General features: G+C 42.0%; 1 protein-coding gene across 5 annotated transcripts in view; it reads left to right on the top strand.

Moving 5' to 3' along the window:
- LOC126278045 (receptor expression-enhancing protein 1) overlaps positions 1-22,223 on the top strand; it is a 628,988-nt gene that overhangs the window by 319,608 nt on the left and 287,157 nt on the right. The window lies entirely within an intron of this gene.

Raw genomic sequence — 22,223 nt, 5'->3', positions numbered from 1 at the left:
GCCCTCATACCCACATTTCACCTCTTCTTTTGACGCTTTTTAGATGGAGGTCATAACCGTGACACACAGCGTTGATATCACGCGTTTTCTCGTGGGCAGCTGACGCTTTTGTGATGGAGGTCATAACCGTGATATACAGCGTTGATATCACGCGTTTTCTTGTGGGTGGCTGACGAAAACATTTAAGACACTTTGCCACTCAGAATCGATCGGAAAGGCTTCAGGGCGTGGCATAAAGCGCGTCAATGAAACCACCGCTTCACTTGGTGCGTCGATATCCACACATTTCGCGATCGAAAACGACAGTCCACAATGCAGTAAGCAACAGGACAACGTTCTTCACAGCGTTCGATACTGCTGCCTCCTTCTGAGCGTTTGGACCCTACTCTAATGGCTTCGTGAGTCTGCAACCCCATTGAACGTTATCTGACCCCTATGGAGCGTAGCGCGACCGCGGTTTTTGCTCTGCTCCACAGCTTGCAGTCACTAGAGATTGTTAAAAACCATTGGAAGAAATCTGAAAGAGATCTGAAGCAGCGAAGGGTTCGTATGCTTTTTCGTCCCATCTTTTCCGCTCCCTACTATGTCGTGATAAAGGGGGGGGGGGCGGAATAGGGGTAGGAGTGTGTGCAACAAGGTGCGCGTAAATAAAACAGCAAAGGGTTCCTGTAAGACCTCCCAGTTCGGCAACACTCTCTGAGCCATCCACGCACCTTGTTTGAGCACGTTACAAATGTAGCCGTCGGAAACTTCGACACACATTCACCCTCGTGGCTGCTCTAGCGCCCGGAGGTAGGCAACACTGTCGACACCCTCAGATGGTGTTTACCTGCCGTTAAGCGTTAGATCAGGTGTAACACAGAATGTGAAGTTCCTCACAGGTACATCTGTAACATGCTCAACTAAGGTATGACGGAGACACCGAGGATGCCGATCTGGGGGTCTTAGAGGTACCCGCTGCTGTTTTATTCACGCACCCCTCCTATTCCCTAACCCCCATGATCACGCCTTAGGAGGGCGCTAGAAAGGAGGAATGAAAATGTGTATGAATCGTTTTGCTGATTCGAATCATGTTCGGATTTCGTCGAATAGTTTTAACAATCCCTCGTGATTCCATGTTGTATAGCACTTCACAGGAGTCAGATACCGTTCAATGGGGTTGCAGCCCCACGATGCCCTTAAGAGTCGGGTTCAAACGCCCAGGGTGCGGCGGCCGTGTCGAACGTTGCGAAGAACGTCGTCCTGTTGCTTATGGCACAGCGGACTGTCGTTTTTGATCGCGAAATGTGTGGGAATCAAAGCCACAGATGAATCGGTGATTTCACTGACTCGCTTTATGCTCCCCCTGAGACCTTTCCGTGTCGATGTTCCTGGGTCACCCATCAAAAAACCACATGATTTCAACGCTGGGTGTCGCTGGTCTGGCCTCCATCGCAGTGGCGTCAAAAGAATGGACGAAATGTGGGTAAGAGGAAGTGTGACGACCTCCCCGTCGTGTGACACGTCCATGGTGGGGTGGGACGGAATTGTAGTGAAATTTTGTGCCAATGTGACATCATTAACCCCGCTCACAGTTCATATGTGTCGACACCTCGCTGTTTGAAGCGTCGCCGAACTTGAGTGTGAAGCAAGGCGCCATGCTTTTTCTCCATTCAAGAGGAATACTGAAGGCATCTTTGAGCCAAATTTCAAACTTATTCGTCGGAAAGGGACATAATTACGGTTCAAATGGCTCTGAGCACTATGAGACTTAATATCTGTGGTCATCAGTCCCCTAGAACTTAGAACTACTTAAACCTAACTAACCTAAGGACATCACACACTTCCATGCCCGAAGCAGGATTCGAACCTGCGACCGTAGCAGTCCCGCGGTTCCGGACTGCAGCGCCTAGAACCGCTCGGCCACCGTGGCCGGCATAATTACGGAGTTTAGAAAATGTTACTCTTTAATTTGTTGCGCTGTGTGTTTTGCACAAATCTGGTCAAAGGCTCAGTACGTTAGGGGGCGATATTTGAAAAGTTAAAGGTGTCATTAACCCTCAGGATGGTTTCAAAATCGCAGCCCTTCACTAGGCATGGTCCTATTGGAGGTGCAGTGCCCTAGTCTTCCATCGACCTTTGAACCGGTTTATCCAGCCACCTATAGGGGGAATTAAATTTGAGTGGACTACGAAGCACACAGCAGCTACGCGTTTTTCACAGTGACAAACCATTGCCAGAAGTGAGAAAAGGGTCAAAGAAAAATAAAATCTTCGGACCCACTGGAAATGGAAACCCGAACCTTTGCATTTATAGTATGACATTTGCCCGTCGGAATTCTGCTGCTAACAGGGAAGGGACTCGCCGTCAACGCATTGTATCTACACCTACACTTCGCTTGCTATCTTTTGGTGTGCCGCGGAGCGTGTTTTGTGTGTAGTGCCACTGTAACTCTCCTACTCGTCCCCCCCCCCCCCCCCCCCCCTTTTTCCTGTTCCAGTAGCGAACATTCGGCGGAAAGAGTGATTGTTGGTAAGCCTCCGTGTGCGTTCGAATTTCTCTAAATTTATCTGCATTGTCTTTCGGCGATATATTTGTAGAAGGATACAGTATATTGTCTGACTCTTCTACTCATATACCCATGATAATTTTAACACTAAACCACAGCATTATGCAGAGAGTTTATCTTGCAACTTGTGCCTCTGAGGTTGGCTGAGCACATCAGTGACGGTTTGGCGCTTACTAAAGTAAATCTATAGCAGAATGCGCTGTTCTTCTTTGGATCTTCTCTCTATCCTGAATCTATCATTTCCGGTACGAAACCCACACTGGCGATCAGTATTCAAGTGTTGATCGAACTAGGGTTTGGCGAGCTATCTCCTTTGTGATTGGACTACACTTTCTTACAATGAATCTCATTCTGACATCTGCATTACCTGCGATTAGCTTTGTGTAGTCGTTCCACTTTAAATCGCCCGGCACGCCTACTTCTGGATATTTTATAGATTGACTGCTTCTACTGATTATCCTTTATGATGGGGAGCAACCACCAGTCTCTGCCGTAATCGTCTGCAGTGTTAGATGTATTTTGATACAATTTTCAAACGTCATAACTTACCTATGTACAACAGCATCATCTCCAGAAGCCTCACGCAACTTCCGACATTACCTACTAAATCCTTTATACGTCTACTGCGAAAAATAATGGTTGTGTAACACTTCCTTAAGGTACGTCTCAAGTTACTTTTACGTCTGAAGATTTCTCTGCGTTGGAAAATACATGTGTTCTTTTCATTAGGAACTCTGCACTTCAATGATATGACTGTTCTGAAATTCTGTACGTTCGTTTTCTGTTCATTTTCACGGCAGTGCAGAATTATATGGAATGCAGTATGGAAATCAATGACCAAGGCGTCGAGGTCGATATCATTGGCTACGTTTGGTCTGGCGTATGGGAGAAAGACTGCCGCGCGGATTGGCCGCGCCATGTCACGGATTGCGCGGCCCCTCCCGCCGGAGGTTCGAGTCATCCCTGGGGCATATGTGTGTGTGTGTGTGTGTGTGTGTGTGTGTGTGTTGTTCTTAGCATTAGTTTATTTATTTATACGTGTCCAGAACAGAACATGTTACACATAATATATATATATATATATATATATATATATATATATATATATATATATATATATATATAAATCATTACAAAGTATATGTGCATATTTATATTCCATGTACTGCCCAGAATTCTGCTGCACGGACTGCTTTATAATTGGCGACAACTAGATCGTCTATGGAAACAGGTTCTGATAATTTCCTGTGTAAGTAGGCTGGTTAAGTTTTTTTATTGGTAACGCCACCGCCACGTAGCGCTCTGTATGAAAATCACTGGCTGTGCCGTGTGCAGTCTGTGGCTGGTTGGCATTGTTGTAATACTCGCCACTGTAGTGTTGGGCAGCGGCAGCTGGATGCTAACAGCGCGTAGCGTTGCGCTAAAGATATTGTGTGTCAGTTTAAGCACAGTCTAGTAAAAATTTTTCTAAGGGGACGTTTCATATGTCGACCCTTAGCCAAGGATACCTCACTGGAATCTTCTGATTTTTTCTTGTAGTTTATGTAGTTAGTGTAGCCTTTGTTTATTGCTAGCGCCTTATCATAGAGAGAATTTCCTTTGTAGTTGCAGTCTTTCATTGTTGTACAGTAAAACAGTTGTGGCATGCATGTAGAGTTGCACCAAGTATTTCGCAGCTGCGCTTGCAATTAACTAGATATTATTTTCTATGTTAATGTATTCTCTTATTTTTCCTCTTCAAATTGTGTTTTTTTCTGTGTTGTCGTGTGAAATATTGTGACAATAATGGCGTGTGAAAAACGTAATACTAGGCTCCAAAGTAAACTGAGAAATGACAGTGAAGACGAAAGCAGTGTGTTAGCGCCACCATGTAATGAATTAACTAATGTTCAAAGTAGTAATTTGGTAATTGTGCATCGGGAAATGGAGCGGGTTGAAAATAATGGTGTAGGCAGTGAAACAATTAGTGAACAGGGAAGCATTATCGATCGATCGGTTAGCAACAGCTCGCCTCAGGATTCCGAAATGACAGGACACAATATTGCAATATTGCAAATACTGTAGATTCAGGTTTTGCGTCCTCACCGTTTTCTCAAATAAGTCAAGACACATTTTCTGTTTTTCAAACTGCGAATATTGCCGGTGCAAATGCATTGCCGAATAGGACTAAGGAACATGTTTCAGACACCAGTGAATTGTTATTACAATTAATGCAACAAATGGGACAAAAGCTTCAATAGTTAGAAACAATGGAACAAAATCTTCAAAAGTTAGACACAATGGAACAAAATCTTCAAAAGTTAGACACAACGCTTGAACAAAATCAGAAACAAATGGGACAGAATCTTCAAAAGTTAGACACAATGGAACATAATCTTCAAAAGTTAGACACAATGGAACAAAATCTTCAGAAGTTAGACACCACACTTGAACAAACACGTGAAGATTTAACTACTGAGTTACATAACATTGAATCGAAATGCCAAAAAATCTGTAATGACGTAAAAACACAAATTTGTGAGCATTTTCAACCTATGTTTTCGCGGCATGAAAATGCATTACAGAATCACGAAGCAGCCATAAAAGAATTGCAAACTGTTGTCCGTGAAAATCACGACACCTTGCAAGCTAAAATGGACTCAGTTGCATCCACCGATTCGGTTACGCAACTTGCAAGAACTCAGGAAAACTTAAAGGTCACAGTAGATTCGATTTCAACACAAATGGACACTCTGAAACTTGGTTCAGAAAAACACACTGAGGAAATGTGTTCACTATCGGAGAAAGTAATTGAACTTTCGGATCAGCTAAATAATTTATCTACGAAAGTAGATGATAATTTGAATGACACAAAACCGGTAGTCTTTAATGACACAGAAGAGTGCGAACAAATTAGGAAATTCAAACAAAGTCTGAATCAAATTAGTACGCAACACCAAAGAGAAATCCGGGAAGTACAAGATCAGCTGACACAGGTAATACAAGAATTACGTATTTCAGAGGACACTCGCGCTCCAATACGGGAAGAGGGACATAGAAATACGGAACAGCCACAAAATAATAACACAGGGCACTTCGGAAATTATGAAAGAAATTGGCAAGGTACACCGAATTCTGAGATGGAACCGCCGACACGACGTAACAATGGCCGATATGTTTCTCGCGGACATGATGGTTTTGACTATAAGCTGTTCATTACTGCACGTAAATTCAAAACATTTAAGAATTCTGGCAACGACATTCATCCACAAGCGTGGCTCCATCAATTCTCTCATTGTTTGCCTCCCAACTGGTCATTAGAACACAGATTAGAATTTATGTGTGGCTATTTAGAGAATGAACCAGCTGTAAGAATGCGATCGGTCATTCACGATTGTCACAGTGAAGGAGAATTTTACCATGCCTTCCTCTCAGCATATTGGTCTCAAGCTACACAAGACCGAGTAAAACATGGCATCATGATGATGAAACATTTGGAACAATCTGAATTTTCCAGTCTTGTGAAATATTTTGAAGACATGTTGCACAAGAATCAGTACCTGTCAAACCCATACAGCCCGTCAGAACTCATCCGCATTTGCTTAATCAAATTGCCTGATCATTTACGGCATATTATTTTGGCAGGCCGTTGCAAAGACGACATTGAAGCTTTTCTGGGACTCTTACAAGAATTAGAAATTGACACACACAGTCGCGGGATGCGAAAACAGGAAAACAATCACTACAGTTCACATCCGTCACAATTCCGTGACGACAGAAACAATAACTGGACACGACAAGTCTATTCTTACAACGCAAATCGTGACCAAAACAGACACCACCCATATGACAACCACTGGCAGAGTAATAGTTACAGAGAAAGATCGCATTTCCGTAGTAATGAATATCACAGACACAATCAGAGAAACAGACAATACGGGAACCAAAATAATTATTATCAAGGGAGACGGAATAACTTCAGACGCAACGGTCCAGCGCGCAGTTACGATTCAGGGAGAAATTCTCCACCACTTAACCGACAAGAAAGAAACTACAGGAACTACCGACATGACGACAGACGATATGATCGTAACGACAGACCTGAATTGCAGCAGAACTGGCGGGAATCAAACAGAGCAGGACCCTCTCGGCAAGGTGAATTGGTAGAAGTTAGGTCTCCTAATCCCAATAACGACGCGCGCCAACAAAGAAACAGACAATGACTCGCACCGCAGGCAGCTGCGTGCGCCGGCTGGCTCAGAGAAAAATAACATAAGTTAACCTTGAGCAGAATTCCAGTGTTCCTTACCGACGTAACCACATGATAATTGCTTTTCAGTTGACAGTCTGCGTACTAGGAAGAGTGAAGGTTTACACCACATTTCACATGTAAAACCGTTTATTGAAAGATAATCTGCTTTTTAACTTTGTCTTTGCCATAAAACATTTCACTTCACATTTCTAGTATGCTTTGTCACACTGAGAAACTGTTAACATGCAACAATGTTTGAAGTTTACTATCCAGTCTAGAACCTACGGAACATATTTAGACAGTATTTACGAGTGCTTTGTTATAGTGAACAGACATCACTGTGTTATTTCGTGTGTACATTCTTGCTTGTTAGTTGCACGATTACGTAACGATTATAAGGCTCACATACTTAGAACATTTACCAGTATTGCTAATGAGATTTTAATGTAACATTTTGGTTTACTTGAAAATACATTCTGGATTTAAAGTACTTTCTGTGAGATACCAGATGACACAGTGGTTAGTTTATGTGACAGCTACACGATTTTATCACGACGCTACTAATGAGTGACAATTTACAATGTTGCTTTTGCAGTTTATCTGTTTTATATCTGCACAGTTGTTCTGTATTTTTCTGGAAAGTAAAACATGTTTTAGTAGTAACGTTTGTGGTATAGCTACAATGAGACAGCCTTTTCTGTAGCACAACAATACGTACAGTACAGTACTTACTTCATCACGGCAATAAGCGTAATAACTAAGATATCTATACGCAAAGCATTTCAATTTCGTTTATCATGAGGTAAGTACATTGACTTCTGCAGAACTTAGCTTTCGGAGGACAATAACTACGACACTTCCACAGAGATTGTCTTACAGCAAGACGCACATTTAGCGCTACAGGACACGCGTTAAACTATTTATTTTTCAACATATTTGAATTACAAAGAAAGTTTTCCGTGATACATTTCATTCCATTGCTGTAATCTGTAACACCTGAGGATATAATTACATTAATCCTCAGGGGGGTACACGCTTACTTTGTGTACCATGTGTTTGGCAAGCACAAGGAGCCCTAGCTAATATGGTATTTGTTTATACAACTTTACACATCGGTACCATATTTCTCTAACACATAAATTACACAGCTATCTGATCATTTAACTGAGAGAGATAAACATTTATGATGTTTACTTAATTACACCATTGGATAACTTCACACTTACGAAGTTGTATTTTGTCTGTACTTTGTGAACAGTTCATATTTTTTCGGAACCATTGTGATACTATGAGAGCTTTGAATGACATATTTGGTATGGGATCACGATTTTTAAAGTACGTTTGAGGCAGATGACACTTTTGACATGAGCAGAGAATTTTTTTTTTAGGTTTTAAAATTATTGGAGGAAGTTACGGAGATTTTGAGAATTTGACTGTGGTGTTATGATGTTATTATTACGATGACGATGTGAATTATGCTGCTGAGGTATGTTTAAGCTGATGCTATATGAGTTATTTGGTTATGCTACGTATCTGTTATGATGAAATATTCAAGAAGTGCCGATGAATATACACATGTGTAATAAGGTATGAAATAATGAGTAGTGGTTAGGGACTCTGATTTGTGAAAAAGGATGTTGGAAACCGAGAATCGTACTTTAAGAGTTATGAAATGAGTGTATATGCGTGAATGTATCACTATGCTGGCGAAAATATTTTGGACACTATTCTATTTAAAGGATTTTGTTTCTACATATTTGTAACGCAAATTCTTGACCTGTGAATTTTTTTATATGAGACTGCCACTGTAGCGGAAATTGGTGTCGTAAATATTTCGATAAGACAGTTAAGTGACCACCTGCATGTAATGCGTCGTGGGCACCCAGCTGCGCGACAACCACCTGACAAAAGAAAGCCATTAGTGTGTGCCTGTCAGAGGCACAGGTGGAGAAAAAAAAAAGAGGTCATTATCTTCGCTATTGAGATTCCTTCGTAGAAAGCATCGCAAATACTACACGCCCAAACTTGAAAACATATGATTACACTGTGGAGGTCTTAATTTATGATATTTACTAAAATGCATAATGAAACGACGAGAAACATTTCATGGCTATTGTCCTGCTAGTTGAGAGAAATGCCATGTGGCTTGCTTTATGCATTTATTTACTCATTTTGTTTAATATCTAGTTTCTGACTGCACTGAAGCATTGGTTAAAATAAATTTTATGGATGTACTAATATAAATATTTTATGCCTACAGATCCAGTAAATAATAACTTTATGATGTACTTAAAAAAAAACGATGTAGCACAAAAAGACATTTCCCTTCACAAAAATTGCATACAGAATTGTCTTTTCAAGTACATGGTAATATTTTTTTACAATAAATTTTTGTGGTGCACCACTTTAATTGCATAGACATTAAGATGTGAATAGACATTGTCCTTATCTGCATTGTTGTCTTTAGTGTAACATTTTTTCTGCTTGAGCTGCTGCTGTTTGCCATGCATAGTGCTACTGAATGTCACTTTGTATTACTAGGTTAAGCCAATTTTATTACTGATTTATTTTTCTTGTTTGCTGCGCATTGCCTTATATTAGTTGTAATATTGCTGCCTTTTTTTGCCAATTTCCATTTTTTTTATCATTGCTGTTTGTGTAAATTGTTTTGTGCTGCTGCATTGCCTCGTCCCTTAGTTAAGCATCTGAGCTCAGTAGATTTAAGTTAGCTTAAGAGGGGGTAACCTATATAAGAGAATGAGTTGCGATGAATTTGAAGAAATGCACTGAGAGGTTATATGAGAAAAGTACAGAAAGCAGGTATAGATAGGACTTTTTGGAAATAATGAAGAACGAAGGGAGATCTCCGAGAAGTAAAGAAAGTTTTGTTTGCAAAATACTGCAGTAAAACAAACCCTGTCCTTTCCTTTTGTGTTATCCCACTATGTGTTTGTGTACCCTTGTGTGTTTATTTTCTTCCTGTCTCTGTGTACTGTTTCATAGATTTTTTTCTCTTCTAATACTAAGCTACATTCACTATGATGAGGTATACTGTTATCCTCAAATATAATTTGCATTAATAACATGTTATTTACTTCGTAAAGATGTTTACACATTATTTATTGTGTTTTGTTCTAATGCTCATGTGTGAAGTTGATGTTTCAAAAGTTATTCTGATCTTTTATGTATGTACTTATGTCGTAATTTTTGTAACACTGATGTATTTGCTATTTCGATTCTTTTGTAAAGCCTGTACTACTGCAAATGTTATCTGTATTGTTATGTTCTTTAAAGATGCATTTTGTACCTTTGTTATTGCATTCTTATGTTATAAAATTGTAACTGACACCAGTTCATCAAATGAAGTAACTTGTAAATTACATTTCACTGAACACGTTTCTGTTGGTCATAGTATATGGACAATATGTGAGAAGTAGGGGCTGATAGTGTTTGCACATGTGGTAATAATTCAGTAAGGGACTGGATAACAGCATTGCTGGTTGTAAGGACATTTCAAAAACAATTTTTGTGAGTGCACAAGTGATGGTTATGGACTTGCTATATTATCCGCAAGACTTTTCAATGGTGATTGTGCGCCTGCACAGTCAAACAGATGGCTGCTGGCCATCTCTACAAGGACTACAGTGAGTCTACACCTTTGATGACCCACCAATACCATTATTTCTACAAGGACTGCAGTGGGTCTGCATCTCTGGTGGCCCACCAATAGTAATCTCTACCAGGACTACAGTGGGTCTGCTCTGTGATGACCTACCTACCGATAGTCTTCAACGTCGACTGACTCTGCTGTGGCCTATTACCTGTCTGCATGTCAAGAGTCAGCACTGTCTTTCGTTGGAAAGACAACACTACTTCTTCAAGACTGCATGGAAATCCACTACTTCCGTGTCCATTTTCTTTTTCTACTCAGACTTTGAGAAAAACACTGCAATTTTACTTTGATGAATGATCAGGACTGTCTTTATGGACTGTGAGAAAATTTTAGCTTTTGACCAACATTGTATCGATAAGTGTGTGCATTTCATTTCTTTGTCATTGTAATTATGAAAAAAATTTTCAAGTCTGTATTGGCCACTGCCCAAAACAATTTGTAAATTTTTTTGTTGGGAGCATGGGGGCTATGTAAGTAGGCTGGTTAAGTTTTTTTATTGGTAACGCCGCCGCCACGTAGCGCTCTGTATGAAAATCACTGGCTGTGCCGTGTGCAGTCTGTGGCTGGTTGGCATTGTTGTAATACTCGCCACTGTAGTGTTGGGCAGCGGCAGCTGGATGCTAACAGCGCGTAGCGTTGCGCTAAAGATATTGTGTGTCAGTTTAAGCACAGTCTAGTAAAAAATTTTCTAAGGGGACGTTTCACCTGCAGTTGAGTAGGTGCTAGTGGTCTTCAGGTTCGCTGCACTCACACATTTCGTCACCTGAAATGTATCGCCATTTCCTCTTCTTCACCTTACACCGAGATACTCCAGTTCTCAGGCTACTGAGGATATTCCATGTCACGTAGGGGAGGTGATGGCCTGGAGCATGTTCTTCTTTGAGGTTATTCCAATATTTCTCTGATGAGCTATACCAGAGTTGTATCCTACGGTTTGCAGGTATTGTCTGGATTGGTTGCCTTGTCTGGAGGAAACTTTTTCTTGATTTGAGTCTTGGTGATTGATGTTCTGTTCTAAACAGGGGGTGTCTTTGGTCCGTCTCCTGCTTCTTTCTTTCTATTTCAGCTGATGTTCTCCTTTCGATGTCTGGTGGTGCTACGCCTATGAGATAGTAGATTTTATTAACAGGGGTTGCCCGCAAGCAGCCGGTTACAATTCGTCCTGTTTAATTTAGGGCAATATTTACCTGTTCGGCATGGCTGGAGTTTTGCCGTACAGGTGCTGCATATTCAGGAGCGGGGAAGCAGAAAGAAAGGACAGATGTGCGGAAGATATGAGTATGTGCTCCCCAGTTGTTGCCGGTCAGTTTCCTAATTATGTTATTCCTAGCAGAGACTTTCACCTTTGTATCTGTGCAGTGGTCTCTGAAAGTGAGGGAACGGTGCAACTGCACTCCGAGATATTTTGGGGAGTCACAGTGGGTTAGCTGTTGACCTCTCCAGGCTATTCTCAGTTTCCTCCGAGTTTACGTTAGTTTAAGTAGTGTGTAGGTCTAGGGACCGATGAGCTCAGCAGTTTGGTTCCCTAGGAATTCACAAACATTTCATTTTTGAGAAAAGAATGACATTATCTTATTGAAGGAGCGCTTACGTTACTCGCCCGTAGAGTTTCCCAGGATGAATGGTCAATATTCAGGGATATTACAGGAAGCATCATTCGAAGCAACAAACTCTACTAGACATGGGTTGTAAAACGCCTACTTTAAGGCCTATGAGCGTTTCACTTTCGATACCTGAAACATATCTCTTCTACTGCAAGTTCTTTGCTTTCCATATTTTGGGAGGAGGCAGCATATGGACACTCCGCTGGAGAGTGAAAATCTCATTCTGGAAACATCCCCCAGGCTGTGGTTAAGCCATGTTTCCGCAATATCCTTTCTTTCAGGAGTGCTAGTTCTGCAAGGTTCGCAAAAGAGCTTCTGTAAAGTTTGGAAAGTAGGAGACGAGGTACTGGCAGAAGTAAAGCTGAAAGGGCGGGGTGTGAATCGTGCTTGGGTAGCTCAGATGGTAGAGCACTTGCCCGCAAAAAGCAAAGGTCCCGAGTTCGAGTCTCGGTCTGGCACACAGTTTTAATCTGCCAGGAAGTTTCATATCAGCGCACAACCCACTGCAGAGTGAAAATCTCATTCTGGATACACCTTTTCTACCGAACAAGTGCTCGTTGCTGTAAGCCCATTTTACTAGATTTTTTGCTTCGGATCATCGTTCCTCCGACTGAGCACGTTGCTGCATGGCGGCAGTTGACAGCGTTGGTCAGTGCCGTGCTAGCTTTAGGTAAAACACACTACCGCTGCACACTTGCAGAGCAACACTGACAGCTTCCCCGCGCATGTCAGATACTCCGCCAATATGCGTGCGTGCCAACTGCGTTACGTGCGATTCACGTCAGCACGGCTGTGTATGCGATGGGGTCTCTCTTTCTTGGCGTTTTTCCCCGGTGTCACTGTTTGCAAGTGGAGACATACGTTCATTCTGTATTTAGCAACTGCAAACACTGTGACTCGGTACTGTAGCAGATATACCGACCGACTTAGGGCAACAGTTAAAACATTACACATTTACGTACACCAGTGTACAAAACTTATGGGCGAAAGTAACTTCCGCATAATGTGTCACTGCCAAGTGAAATGAAATGAGCGTATGGCATCCTTGGCCGGGAGGCCCCGTACGGGGAAGTCCGGCCGCCAAGTGCAAGTCTTATTACAGTCGACGCCACGATGGGCGCTTGCGCGCCGACGATGAAGATGAAATGATGATGGGGACGTATGGTCCAAGTTTCATCGAGCACTGCCAAGTAACACAGCTCGATGAAACTTGGACCATACGGTGAAAGAACTGCTACAATGCTCTACAGAAAGTAACCGAAATAAGTACGAAACGAGAGGAACATAAATGATACTTTTATTCAAGGACAATGATTATACTGCAGTCACTGCAGTTCTTGGTAGATGGGACATAGCGTATGATCACTTTGCACGGCAGGCAATGCATGCTCTGCTGCGTGCTCCCACGCTGGACACGAGTTTGGTAAGGAGTTCTTGTGGTTGGGTGTACTATTCCTCCGACAGCACGGTTGACAGCTGCTTGATGCTCGTTGGTGCATATGGACGGGCTGCAAAACGTCTCCCCAAAGCATCCCACGCGTCCTCAATGAGTTTAAGTCGGGGGAACGGGCAGGCCAGTCCATTCGCCGAGTATCCTCTCGTTCCAAGAGCTCCAACTGCACTATTACCCATAAAAATGAAGTCAGGGCCGAACGTAGCCCTGAAACGACGCGCGTGGGGAACGAGTACAGTGTCACAATAACGTGAACCTGTGAGTGTACCGTGTTCAAAGATCTGCAAGTCACACACTTATGCAGAACCATAACATCTGAACCACTAGATCGATCATGTTCGAAAATGCTGCACGTAGCTTTTTTTAATTTTATTTATTGATTTATTTAACCTGGCAAGTTTAGGGCCATCATGCCCTCTCTTACATCTAACCAGACATTCTGCTTATTTTACTTTCATATGTTTTAGTAGGCATGTTAAACTACATCCAGTACAAAAGTGAAATAAACAATTACAAAGGCACACTTGGAAAAAATACACATACAGTTTATATTCGTAGATGATAAGTACTGCTATAATTAGACATTATGATAGAGATAGATTTTAGATACGAGTGCTAGGAGCAGGGGTATGAAAGAGACTGAGGGTGAAGGGAGGAGAAGAATAGGGACATTATGAAACACAGTTAAGAAAATATAAAAGGAAAAGAAGATTGCGTAGGTAATGGATATAGAAGAAAAGAAAGGAGCAAGATAGGAGACACTAGCTTTGCTATTTGACAGAGGAGAGGATTGGCCTTGTACATTAATTTTGTGGAAAACGTTATGATGATGATAGTAGGAAATGTTTCAACTTCTTTTTAAAAGCAGCAGGGGATTGTATCTTGCGCAAGGTAAGGTGCAGTTTGTTCCAGAGGCGGTCAGCGGCAACTGAGAAGGAGTTCAAATGGTTCAAATGGCTCTGAGCACTATGGGACTTAACATCTTCGGTCATCAGTCCCCTGGATCTTAGAACTACTTGAACCTAACTAACCTAAGGACATCACACAACACCCAGACATCACGAGGCAGAGAAAATCCCTGACCGCGGCGGGAATCGAACCAAGGAACCCGGGGGTGGGAAGCGAGAACGCTACCGCACGACCACGAGATGCGGGCTGAGAAGGAGTTTGCAAAAGTTTTTGTTCTATGAGTAGGCACAGTTAGGATACCAAATAACAGTGACTTCGTGTTTACATTATGATGGCATGAAAAGTGTTTAACCTCTTAAGCGAGGTACTGGGGTGCTAGCCCGGTGAGGAGTCGGTGAAGTAGACATAGCGTGTGGTAATCATGCAATTTGTCCGGCCGCAACCACCCTAGCTGGGAGTATGAAGCACTAAAATGATCATATGGACGAATGTTGCAGGTGCAACGCACACCGGCATTCACGGGTAGTTCTAAACGTCTTTTGTTTTCTCTACTCATTCCCTGTTGAATTACTTCACGATAGTGGAGGATCGGTGGAAGGAGTGCTTTGCACGAGCTGGCGTTTCACGTCCTGTGGAAATACGTTCCGAAACTTTTTGAGAGCACAGAGACAAGCGGACGTCTTCCGGCACACTGCGACTGTATTCTCCGCCCAGTTGAGATACTCATCCAAAGTTACACTCAAGTTCTTACCTCTTTTCTGATATGGTATTGGAATACCGTCGAGCACAATAGGAGGCAACCGTTCGCGGAAATCTGAACTTGTTAATTTCTGATGAGCTATTAAGATTACTTGTGTCCTTTTTGCATTTAGTTTAAGCTCTAGTTTTTCACCCACGTCACTACTGAAGACAGATCATCATTCATCTGAGCGATTGCAGTGTTTATATCTTCAGGTATGACGCCTAGGTAGAGCTGAAGGTCGTCGGCATAGAAATGATATTTATAGGACAGAACTGACGAAATATCATTGACAGATAAAGAAAACAAAAGTGATCCTAAGACTGATCCTTGTGGCACTCCTGAGAATATATGTTTCCAGGAAGATTTTTCATTTACACAGACAACGTATTGCTGTCTGTCTTTTAAGTAGGTTTCAAACCATCTCTTTGCATTATCTGAGAAATTATGCTGTTGCATTTTTCTGAGCAATATGTCAAAGTTAACAGTGTCAAAAGCTTTGCTGAAGTCTAGTAACGTCAAAATTGTTGCCTTTCGGCTGTCGATGGCATATTTCAGGTCATCAGTTACTTTAATTGGAGCAGTGTTTGTGCTGTGGTGTTTACGGAAACCGGATTGAAATTTGTCACAATGGCTGAATTCATGCAGGTGTTCAGTGATTTGATCATGAACAATATATTTAAGTGCTTTGGAAACAACAGGCAGTATGCTAATTGGTCGATAATCACTAGGCAGTTGCAGGTATCTTCGTGTGGGGAGAGGTGGGAACGCGTAATGCGTGCGGGAACAGCCTGGGAGCATGCTGCGGAGCGTGCATTGCTGTCCGTGGTGATAAGACACCCTACTAATAAGCGCGTCTCGCGTTTGCTGATATCCAGGCGTTAGAAAATTCAAAAACATTACAACTGAAGTGAATAACTGAATAAAAATGAAATTTTAAAAAATGTAAAATTATAAGAGCGATACAAGATTCGAAGCTGCCGCCTTTAATTTTCCATTGTGTTACGCTATCCATTACACCAAGATGGCATTCGAAAACCCGATATTAATTTAATACTCTAGTAGAACAGGCTAAAGTGTTCTTCGGCTTCTACTCGTAAACGGGGGTCCACCAGGGTGAATGGCTTCAGAGTGTGATACCTGGATTCTCAACCTGCACCACCACATAGGTGATTGCAAAAAGCCGGTTGCACCTTCTTCTAAGGATGGTCCAGGTTTCATAGAGCTACGTCAGTTAACAATGACACAGCATACGAAAGTTAGTTTCGTCTTTAAGTTTTCTACCCATGTGTATATACTCAACATGTCACTGCACAGTGTGTCGCGAAAGGAAGTTCGTATCAGTATTAGCTACTTTCTGTCGTCTTTCATTCGCGTACAGAACTGGGGGCAAATGTTCGTGCATGATCTCTCTTACTTTATTTTCATGGCTCACGCGAGACGAGTATAACGATGACAACAGAACAGTCGCACGATCTCTCTCGTATACCGGTTCCAGAAATTTATCCAACTGGCTTTCGCAATAGAAACGTCATCTTTCTCCCAAACACACCCATTTAAGTTCCGGAGGATCTCTGTTCAACTTCCCCATCGCCTGTGCCTACCTGATGGAATTCAGGAAGCGCATGTCAGAATTAGTTCGATGTCATGCCTATTTGAGAAGGACTGCAAACGCTGAAGCAATTCTCTAGAATTAGTCGCTCTAGTGGTTGGAATGCAGTTTCCTTTACAGTCATACTGCACTTTCACAGAAACCTTCCATTCTATTACCGTAATACCGATTTTTCGAGTTCAACTCATTTTATGTCCTTTCTTCTTTATTAGATGAAATACCTCCAATATTAGCTGATACTATTCTAAGAGCTTTGAAAAAAGGCGTTGTCGTTTTTGACCCTCGTGGTGGAAGGATCTGCCGCTAGGATTCCTCGTAACGTTGCCCAGGGTACGCCTGATCGTCTGAAACCTCATTTTGCTTGTTGAGAACAGTATCCCATGCACGGTCTACACGGAGGCTTGGGCAGGAGAACAACTATTCCACTGCTACACTCCCAAATGCTTGGAGTACAGAAGAAAATAAGGTCAAAGTATCTGCACGGAACAACATCATCTGTAAACTTATAGGAACCACCCGAGGCGCTCATCCAACATCTGCCGTGGCACTACGCTTCTCCGCAGCAGAATACTCGAATTCCGTACCAGTCTGGCAAAATTCTGTACTTGCCACACCGGTTGTTACAGCTTTGAATGAGACAGGACGCATTGTGACAGGTTGTCCACGACGGACTATCAGTAAGCTGTCCCAAATTGTAGGTACAGCTCTACCAAGTATTCGCAGGAAAGCAACTTCGTAAGTGGAGAAGAAAAAACAGGAAACTCGTCCCAGACATCCCTTCTTTGGTCACGAGCTTCAACGACCAAGAATCATCACATCAAGAAACAGCGTCATGCAGACTATTACAGCAATACCTCCATGTCCCGAAACTCACAGAATGGAACATGGCGAGATTTTTTGCCGGAGTTACGCCGAACGAACATCAAAGAGGAACCAACTAGAGTCTACACCTGCCTTATGAGAAAGGGATCACGCTGAACAGACTGGGAACAGGAGTGCCACAATGCGAAGTCAAGCTCAGGAAATGAGGTCTCAGCAGTGATGATGAAATTTGTCTGTATTGTGACTTACATGATCAACAACAACTGCTAGTGTAGGGAACCCGCCGGATACATGCTCAACCAGTGCAATTTTTGAGGCTAACAAGTCAAAACCGTGGAATAACGGGCTCTCCACTGAATATCAAGTTATATTGCTGACTGATTGTTCGTTGTTTTGTTTTTTATATTTTGTATTCTACAAATTACTGTTGTAAATATTAATCCCTGCATTTTTTATTGTTATTACTTTCTGTTTATATTGTATTTCTGTCTGTATTTGTATTTTACGAATTCTTGTTCTACATATTAATCCCTGCATTTTTGTTGTTATTACTTTCTGTCTGTATTTTATTGAATTTCCTCTGTAATTTATTCTTAGTATGTAATTCATCTCTTTGTGTGTGTTAGTGCTCCACGAGTATTGAAATAATTTCATGTCCTTGGCACGTAAAATAAATAAATAAATAAATGTCTATTTTAGAATCGCTCCTCAGTGTTTGAAGGATTTGACGTGCTCATGGGTCTTCTACTCTTTTAATAGGATGCTATCTAGCACGTCCTCTTTGTTGAAGGCATTGTGTAGGATTTGTCTGTGTGAAAAGAGAGCTGCCACCAGTACGCAAAGAATGTCTTCGTGCATTTCCTTTTATCGTCCAACGACATTGCAATCCCCATGAAAATTTCATCGACGACAACCAGTCTGACAGTGCTCCAGACCCTGTCTGCCAAATTATTTGAAGAACAGGGTTCACAACACTGCCCACGCATGCTCATTTAGGTTTTGTGATGTTTCTCTAAGTGATTTCTGGCGAATATTGCATTGATTCTGTTGCTGTATGTAACAATCGACTCCTTATCCAACTAGTAATCGCTCGAAGTTAATTTTCTGCTCCTAAAATTATAGGTGTCTTTCACTTAATATGAAGTAGGAAACACTTCCTAATGTCCAACGAAATGTTGTCTTTCACTCATGTATTTTCTTAGGGTACCACTTCAAGAATGAACTTTTAAGTCTGAAACCGGTTATGACGCACTAAAAGACGTGCACCTGAGGCCGAATTTTACACTCTGTTATTAAATCTCGTGTTGTGTATTTTCGAGATTTACGTTTTTATATGTTGTGTCTCCAAGGCCAAGATGAGACTCATCTCAGCATCTGCCTAGCTGAGGTTCCACGCTCGTCTTTTTAGATAAATGAGTAGTATGTTTGACTGTGGCGGAGAGGACCCGAGTTTGATTGCAGATACTGCTTAAGAGTATTAGGTGCCGGGAGAACTGGTTCAGCGTGCTCCCAGTCTCATGAAGACAACAGAGGAGGCTATTCGAAACGGAAGTGCAGACTTCAGCTACGAGAAGGCGCCATCGACCGCAGGAAGAATGAGGTTTAACCGCATGCCTCTTCGTTCTGAAGTATCACGAACAAATTTAGTTTTGAAACCAACAAATTTAGAGGCAAATCATTATCAAAAGGTTGATATATTTGGATGACAAAACAATGTAGTTCGCAAATCAAAAGTCGTCGAATGATGTTAAAGTAAACGGCACATAGCACAACTAATTAATAAATGTATGTCGCTGTTGTAGTACGACAGGGTGTATCAGAGAGTTGGGCGCAATAGGTGGGGTTTTTAAATATTTTCGGGTCTGATGTCCGCCTACTTACCTGGGTGGTAACGTGCTCGCCTCCCAAGCAAGCGAGCGCGGGTTCGATTCCTGACCGGGTTGGAGTTTCTCTCCTCGGGGACTGGATGTTATGTTATCCTCATCACCATTTCATCCTCATCACTGGCGCTCTAGTCGCCCAATGTGGCGTCGAATGAAATAAGACTTGCACTTGGCGGCAGAACTTCCCCGATTGGGACCTTCCGGCCAACGATGCCATACGCTGATTTCATTTCATTTTCGGTTCAGGTCTTTTGCAATCTTTGTTGTAACTCTAGGTAAGTCTGACACTTACTTCGAGATAACACTTATTAATATTTTATAAATCATCCTTTTTTTTACACCGCAGAACAAATGAGCCCTGTACATTAGTTTAGAAGCAAATGACGGTAACTTGTGTATGGTAATAGAACACGTGTTTCGGGGAATACTTCGTGGCTCAAAGCAGCTGTTTCCCTTTGGAAAATGTAATCGATGAAAAACAAGAATGCTATTTATCATCGAAAATCAAAATGACATACAAGCTTTGAAGGGTTCTTCTGTGTTACGTACCTTTGATTTTTGGTGCTATGAGTAGAAGCTCCTACCACAGGAGAATGTTTTCGAAATGTTCTCTCAACACACCAAGAGAAATTATAGTCAGAGGCACCAAACATGGCGTCTAGACTCTCATGGATGATACTGAAACAGAAACTGAGGAGAGCGAAACAAAAGCAGAAAAGCTGAATTACTTACTTCTTTACTATGGAAGATACAGAAGTACTGCCACAGTCTACTTCTCTCATCATTGCAAAGATAAGTGATACAGATATTGAGGGATAAGGGGGGGGGGGGGTGGTTGGTGGTTTGAGAAGCAACTTAAGTCGTCAAGACTGATTAAGGCTCAAGGGCCCGATGAAATCTATGGCAGAATAATTACGGAATTCGCAGCTGAGTTATCTCAAATAAAAGACTGTGGCCAGTGATATGGCTCAAATGCCGTCAAGTGGATGTCGTATTTCTTGGTTTGGGAAAAGCATTTGACTTATCAGTAGCACCAAAGCTTATAAACGAAAGAATAACATTACGGGGTGTCAAACCAAATGTGCGACTAAATCTTGAATTTCTTGGCAGGGAGAACACAGCAAGTCACCAGCAGGACGAGAAGTAAGTAGAGCAGTGCCCATGGAAGTGTATTGGGACCCCTGCTTTTCACGATGGATCAAGGACCTGGTAGATAATTTTGATAGCAACCCGAGACTCTTCGCAAATGATGTAGTTATCTATAATGAAGTACTGTCTGAATAACACTACAGTCAGATCTGGATAAGATTTCTAGCAAGGAACTCCTTGAGTGCGAAGTCGCAACTTCAGTCTTTAGTAAGGCTCATCTGTAAATGTTGTGTTAGCGATTACGACAGGGAAAATGTTACCTTCTAGTGACTGACCATGTGCATCAGCAGGGCGACGGGAAGTGAGTGTACGGGAGGTGCTGAATTCAACCTTCTATTGGGATGCCCGTATTACATGTTACAAAATGGACACCGTCGACATTCAAGAAATGTTCAAAACAAACCACTAATTCGTACTGTGAACACCTATTGAAAAATGGAGCGCCACAAAGATCACAAAGGTTCGCATCATCAGGATCGAAAGCGAAACTGTTGAGAGTTACAAGCCGTGCAGGACGTTCAGCTACGTATGTGCTCTTAAAGAATGCGTGGAATGAGATTGGTGTAAAGGGGTGATGAGAACTGACCGACTGTGATGGCATGCAACCGAATGCGAAACAATCTGTCTCGGAGCTTATTGTGAAACTGGCTATCCTTTAAGGCGTAGCTATAGATAGTGCGATAATATGTTTTGTAGGCACGGAAAAAACAACATCCAGAGGCTCATTTTGTCTTGTGGTTCCAGAAGGTATGAACTAAAACGTCACACACTTTTCAGGAGGGATAGTTTGCTCTAAAGGAGTATAGTTTTAACGCGCAGACCAGGAAACAAACAGCTATTGGGCAAAAGCAGTGTTCCTACCATAGTTGCAGTTCTCTTACGAGCATTTCCACACTCTTGCTTGCTGTGACGTAAATATTCCCTAACTGCTCATGTTAGGTCACGACCACACTAAGGATACGTAGGGGGCAGAGCACCTCCAACTTCTCGCAGCACAATAAATAACGCTCCAGCCAAATTATCAGCCAGATTAACATTCGGCATAATTGTAAACAAATGCGTTAAGGCATTGATGTTAGTTAATGTTGATACACCTCTCTTGGTACTTCTAATTTCCAGGGCTCCTTTCATATGCATTTCCTCTTCAAATCCCGATCTGTCGATGTTGAAAACAAATTCTCTACTGAACGATGGGTTAAGTTTGTTTATCTCATCTACAACCTCACAGGCCGATTACACAGTGTGCTGTGCGAAATGAAGTTCACACTTTGTTCGAAACTTCGTTACCTAACGTCTTCCAATTCCTTAGCATTGTTTGAAGTTATGGTACCATCCACTGTTTCCTTGAAATCACTGTAATCTATGTCGCACGCAATCTGGCGTGCGCAACTAGTAGGTCACTATCATGTAAATTGTATCTAACATCTTTGAAACGCGCGAACACGTTTTTGTAACAAGTGCACCTGTACTTCACTTTAGATAGATGTGTCATCTGCAAAAGAGAAAAAAAAGTTCATATGGCTCTGAGCACTATGGGACTTAAAATCTTAACATCTGAGGTCATCAGTGCCCTAGACTTAGAACTGTGTAAATCTAACTA

The sequence above is a fragment of the Schistocerca gregaria genome, chromosome 6 (genome assembly GCF_023897955.1).
Source record: "Schistocerca gregaria isolate iqSchGreg1 chromosome 6, iqSchGreg1.2, whole genome shotgun sequence".
Taxonomy (NCBI): domain Eukaryota; kingdom Metazoa; phylum Arthropoda; class Insecta; order Orthoptera; family Acrididae; genus Schistocerca; species Schistocerca gregaria.
Note: the sequence above shows the minus strand (reverse complement) of the source record. Positions and strands in the feature narration are given on the sequence as shown.